The 6321-nt window shown below is 35.5% G+C and overlaps 1 long non-coding RNA gene across 1 annotated transcript; it reads left to right on the top strand.

The window, feature by feature from the left end:
- Positions 1–2184: 2184 nt before the first annotated feature.
- Positions 2185–5684, top strand: LOC122409186 (uncharacterized). The gene is made up of 2 exons (XR_006260629.1): positions 2185–5164; positions 5374–5684. It is a non-coding gene; the product is annotated as an uncharacterized lncRNA (long non-coding RNA).
- The last annotated feature ends 637 nt before the right edge of the window (positions 5685–6321 follow it).

The raw sequence follows: 6321 nt of genomic DNA, 5'->3' as shown, positions 1-6321 counted from the left end.
ATATTCAATGTGGGATTTCACGACACGGGCATGTTTCTACTTCAAGCGATCTTTTGTGGCAAATTGAAAAAAATAGTGTACAGCGCAAGACGATTCATTTTGCACCAGTAGAGCGACACGGAGTCTCAACAAACCACTAAACTTTGCAGAATTTTCGTTGGATAACTGCAGTTAAAGAATATATTTTGATATTGACAGTTATTACAATTGCACAAACAACTCCGGCTGCATATGCTCATAATCAAACGCGCGTCAATATTTTCTTCGGCGGAACGGTTTATTTCCACTCGTGCCGTTTGTTTTTCTTCGTCTTTTATTTTAATCCATTAAAAAGTGTAACTCACGATTGAACTTTTGCGAAGCTCACTAAAGAGCTGCACATTCGACGATAACAAAAGTGTGAAATGTTTTAAACGTGCTCGGTCCGTGAAATTCTTCAACGCGAATAACATTATCGTGTTATGGTAGAATGATTCAATTATCGCTCGTTTTTTTCTGGCGCTTGTGACCTCGGCTATCCGATCCTCACTGACTCTCACTGTTATACCCGCGGAAATTAAATGTGCACAGAGAAAATTAAATGCTGCTTGAAATTTGCGTCACTCATGATTGAAGGACATTCTCATCTGATCCCGGCGGGCTCTTGTAAATCGTACGACAAAGAAACTGCGCCTTGGACCTGAAAACGTTTCGAGAATTTCATTGAAAATGACCAAAGACTTGATCTCCTTGAAATGTGCTTCGATTTTTAAAACTCTTATCGAAGAACGATCCACTGAAACAAAGATTAATTTTTAATAAAGAAAAACCTAAAAAAATGTTATTCAAAAAATCTATTTCAAAATCGAAATATGAATACTTAAGTTTCTATCATTTAGAAAAAATATAAGTTTACACAGAAACTAAAAACAATACCAATCCTGAACGTGAATAAAAAATACTCAAGTATTTGAATCTCACAAAAAAATGCTCTTTGCTTGATTCTTTTGTCATCAAGATCTTCGAAGGTTTCTTCTTCATTCAATTCAATATACGACGAAACATTCATATAATTTTTTCATGACTGAGCTGCATATGAAACGAACTTCGTAGGAAGACAAAGGGATTAAAGTGACATTCATGAGACATTGAAATACTCAGAAACTAAAAATAGTGACTTGTTGATCCCACAATTTTTTTGCTCGGTTAAGGAATCGTGGTGAACATAATAAAGTTGATTGGTCCAACGATTTTTCTGTCAGAGTGAGCAATATTCATTGAAACCAGCAAATTTTATAATTATATAAATCAACAAAATTTTCGTTGGAATCACGAATTTCAGTTTGTTCGCAAAAATTTTTTTATATTCAGAAATAACTTACTTGCATTATGAAAAAATGCAAGATGCAAATGATTTGGAAGTCTAACGATGCACAAAAAAGTAAAACATTCATAGAGCAATGATAAGGATTCATTGAACTCGCTTCGTTGTACTTTTTCAGATATTTTGAGCGATCTACAACGAAAGAAATCAAAATGGCAAAAGTTATGGTATTCGTTCTGGTAGCCCTACTAAGTTTCTCCCTCATCTCTGCTTCCATTCCTAAGAGCTGTAAAAGACATGGGGACCCTGTAAGTATCAGTTCGCGATGATTATATTATCACCTCACGTGCGTATACAAATGAGACATCAAAAATACAAAAAAGAGATACAACAATCCAAAGAAATAATTCAAAAGACGAGAATGAAAATTGAATTTGCAGTCGAGACATAATAAATAAAACGAAATAAAATATTAACTTGCAGTGTAATAAATTTGCTTGCATTTGAGAATGTAATTCGATCAATTCATGTCACTTGTGATTTTTATAAACTTTGTATCGACTTGGAACAAAATTTTGTATCGGATCGAATACTTCGATGATTCAATGACGTTTTCATTCAGATCAATTCCACTGCAAGACGACTGAAAAATGAACTGTTCTCGAATTGTTTACAGTCTTGTTTTATTCGTATATTAATCGAGTATGAAACTTAACACTGTTTTCCCTTGTTTTTTCATTCCAGTGTGTCGCTGACAGCGAGTGTTGCGGTTCGATCAAGTGTCACAAGTACGCAAACAGGTGTAAAGTTGAAATAACGGCCGAGGAGTTAATGGCGCAACGTGAAAAAATCTTAGGGCGCAAAGGGAAAGATTATTAGTAATGAACGAAAATAAATTGACGGTCAGTACTGCTATAGAACCAGAAAAAATAAAGATTCGATAAGTGGAATAAAATATCAGCTTCTCTACAATAATTTCACTGAAGTTCGGAGGTTCTATCTTGTATTTACTGTGATACACAAAAAATGCAATAAATTCACCGATTAAATTTTCTGTACGCTTTGAAAAGTCCAAAATTTATACTTTTTTTGAAAATAAATAAAATACATTTTTTAAAATAAATCTTGTATCATGAAAAGTTGGAAAGCTTCATTTTATTCGTTTTTCCTTAACTCAACCGTTAGTTCAATAAATTCTGAACAAACAAATTATAGAAACATCGCTGATGGTTTTATTTTATCTATAAAAAAAACGATCGGCACTGGCAAGGAAATAAAATATAACCGTAAAAATACTTGAAACGATGAAATTTTACAGAAAACATTTTTTTTCAATTTAATTCTTTTCCTGCAAGCAGAGCATGACCATAGATATACGCGGATGGGAAAAAATCGGTACTCGTTTGAAGAATCTCTAGCTGCATATCCCATTCCATCACCCCGAAATCTGTGCGATTACAGTAATATAAAAAAGTGTATAGAAATGAAAAATCTGCGATTTCTTTCCTGCTCGTTTTCACGGAGTTTCAGTGGTACATTTTCAAGTTATCTCGTCTCTTGTTCCTCGGATGACCAATCAAGGAAATTCTTTTCTCATAAATTTATGCTAAAATTAAATGGATTCCTCATAGAATAGTAGCTTGATTTATCTCTCATTTTTATGGGTTGAAATTTTTACTAACTCTAAATGTGACATCCTGGCAAAGGGTCAACGTCTTATGCCTAACTAAAGCTTCTGACAACGTTTTCTCATGCAAATAAAGACTCGAAATCGTTGAAAACATAATGTTACTTTCACGAAGCCAACTTTCCCAGACGAAATTGTGCTTCTGTAATATTTCAAGCGAAGCCAAAAAAGGACAGTACGAACGTCTCAATCTTAAGGAAGCTGGCTTTTTCATACTCAATAACAATCGAAATTCGAAAATGTTAGTCTTCCTTGTTAATCGATTTGTCCTTGAACAAGTGGACCATTGTAATCGTCTTATTTTTGAGATTCAATTAAACTAAGAGTTATTATGATAATTTTTGAACCCCTCGGAGCCTTTGCTAGAAAAGCCATATGGCAAAATATCAATAAACTGTAAAACTTTTTCGTTCACGGGAAACTCACATGCGAAGGTGGGAATGTTACAATGTTCGGAGTTGTTAATGATCGGTGGTCGGTTCGGTCAGTATATGCGTGCATACACAAAAATGTGTGGATGGGTATATACACGTGCGCGGGAAGGCGAAAGCAGGAGTAGAAGGAGCGCGACATCAAGGGCGATTGGTCAGGTAAAACACTCGGATGAAAGGGGATTTGAAGGGGCGAACAAAGACTGCGTAAAAAGTGAGAAAAAAAAGTGCGAATCGATGAGAGAACGACATATGGGCCGTTAAGCTCTGCTAAGATAAGAGGACACCGGACAAATATTTGCGGCAGTCTGACGCCTTCGCATTCGTGTCCTAGTACTACGGATCTCCTTTCCCTCTCGCAGATCCCTAACGGCAAGAATACGTAGAATGTAGTTCGTTAGGGGAATATGGGGCAAAGTGGACTTTCCTAAAATTAAAGATGAAATAAATTTTAAAAAATGCTTTCTTTCTAATCCAGGTTATGTTTTCACTAATGTTCTTTAAATCATTTTCATGTGTTTGAAAAATGAATTTGAGATAATAACCAAAAATCATGGACACTGTGAAATGAAAAAAATGTCTATATTTTATGAAATTTTGTATAGTTGTAAGAAACTGAGATGTTGATTTTATTTATACTAGCAACGAACAGGCTTCACAATTCGATATATTAAAATATCTTTTTAATGAAAAGTGTGAGCCCACTTTCGACATTACGTGCAACGGGAATCGAACCTTTGATCGGTTTCGAGTATAGAGTTACACGCGAAGAATGCAGAAAACGTTTTTTTTCGTTAAAGAAGACGTCAAGAAACAAAAAACTTTCAACGAAATTTAAAACAATAAAAAAATAGGGCGAAGTGGACACGAAAATTCATTTTTCTTTCATAAAATTCAAATTTCGTCAAATATTACGGCGCATGTGAGAAAATTAGTTAAAATCGTCACGAGATAATTTTTCGTTGAGGGCAAATTCATTTTCCTCATTACATTTTTTTTCGATAGGATACGAGGAATAATTGTGAAAAATAAACTTTTAAACTCGGCAGTACAGACCATACCAATCGACAATTCTTGCTTAATTGCTTGTTCGTTGCGGCACGTTGCGGCACGTTCGCCTATATCTCGATGTTTAAATTGAAATTATGAGTGCGATACGTTTGGATATCCCAAGAAGAATGACGGAATGTTTGGGTTTTCCACGAGCCGAGATAGAAGCTGTGCTTCTTCCGGGGGGGTTCCGTTCATAGCAAACTTCTCGTACATTTGCGTGTATCTATGAAACTGTAAAAAATTGCTCTTTGTCGAGTAAATAGGATTATGCACGCTTTTTAAGGAGTTTATACCGTGTCGTATAAAGTCTAGGACGACAAGTATCGGAGATTGGTCGTAAATTACTTGGAGCTTATTCGAGTAGCAATAAAAGCTGGCACTATCGAGGAGTTTCATGCATCTTTTATTTGTCACGGCGGGATTTAGAACTATCGAAGCGAGCAAAGTACGGTTTATAAAGCGGACCGGAGAGGCTCAATTGATATCAGACGCTTCGTAACTTCATTTGTAATTCTATTATTAAAAAAAATGGACAAAAGACTGTCATCCATCGTCATTTTAGTCGTCGTATTTGCCATAATCGAGACTCATTGTCAGACCCAAACTCGAAAGAAAGACTCAGGAGTTCCGAGCCTCGTCAGTGGATCTGGCCCTCGAGGATTACCCGGGCCACCTTTTAATAGTACGACGGTGTGTATTTCACGATATTAAATAGAACAATACTTTAATTTTTACTCATTAGCGAATCTTTTCGAATTGTACAAGAAACAAAAAATTCCGTCGTTCTCATGATCAGGGCCCACATTTGGTGCGTACATAAATGTTCATTTTTACTCCGGTTTCACATGCCCTCTCGTTCCAAGTAAGTTTTTTAAAGTGGATTTTTTTTCGGGTTCTAGACTCAGAGATCGAACGGTGTGGATCGAAAGGGGCATCCTAAAAAACCAGGTCAGAGATCACAAGTCCGCCCTTTTCCTCCTACCTCCGGCTAAACGTTCAACATCGTCAATGAAAAGACTGCAATTTCGCATAAACGGATCCCCACAAGAATGACTTGAGTATCGGCATAACAATAATATGATTTTTTTTGTCAAGGACACATCGATGCGAGTACCATGTTTATTTGTACCCCGATCATGTGATTTTAACTATTGTTTACAATTTTTTCCGAATGGCCCTCTGTGTATTCCAAATAAATGATGAAAAAATACGTTTTACGCTCATTTATTCCGCGATGAACCTCTTTGCGTTATGCGCTATTATTAAGATCGATTAATTTCTATCGTATCGTTGTATTGATATAGAAGCAGAAACTTGCGTAATAAAAGTAAAAAATCTTGGAGCTATTAGATCCGCCGTCGTGAAAAATTGCATATCAATCAGAGCTCGGGCTCCGCCGGTTCGACCATTTATTGTCATTAATGTGTAGAAGATTTCGTTCTGACGTGGAAAATGTATTGAGTCGTGTGTGTCGAATCAAATTTATATGTTAACCTCATAATAGCTGGGATTAACATGACTAATTTATTCGAGCCAATTCGTGATTTGTATTTAAAAGATGTTATAAAATGAAGAAACTTGCTGTTTGATAAATGCCTCATTCTTTGAATTGAGTATTAATATTATCGATCGATGTTGACAGTAAAGATGGTCACACTGTCTTTTACTAGTTCGAATATAGATAAAAAAGAGAAAAAAAGGAACAAATGAAGTAAAGACGTTTGTTTACTTGGAAAAAGTTTTTGCTCCGACGAACGGTGAAAAAAGAACGTAAAGTTTACGTCATGGAAATATTCAATCAGTTTATCTAATATCGATATTTTGTATTATAATTACGTCTGTACCCT

The sequence above is a fragment of the Venturia canescens genome, chromosome 4 (assembly GCF_019457755.1).
Source record: "Venturia canescens isolate UGA chromosome 4, ASM1945775v1, whole genome shotgun sequence".
In the NCBI taxonomy this organism is placed as follows: domain Eukaryota; kingdom Metazoa; phylum Arthropoda; class Insecta; order Hymenoptera; family Ichneumonidae; genus Venturia; species Venturia canescens.
This window is presented reverse-complemented; position numbering and strand designations above follow the sequence as displayed.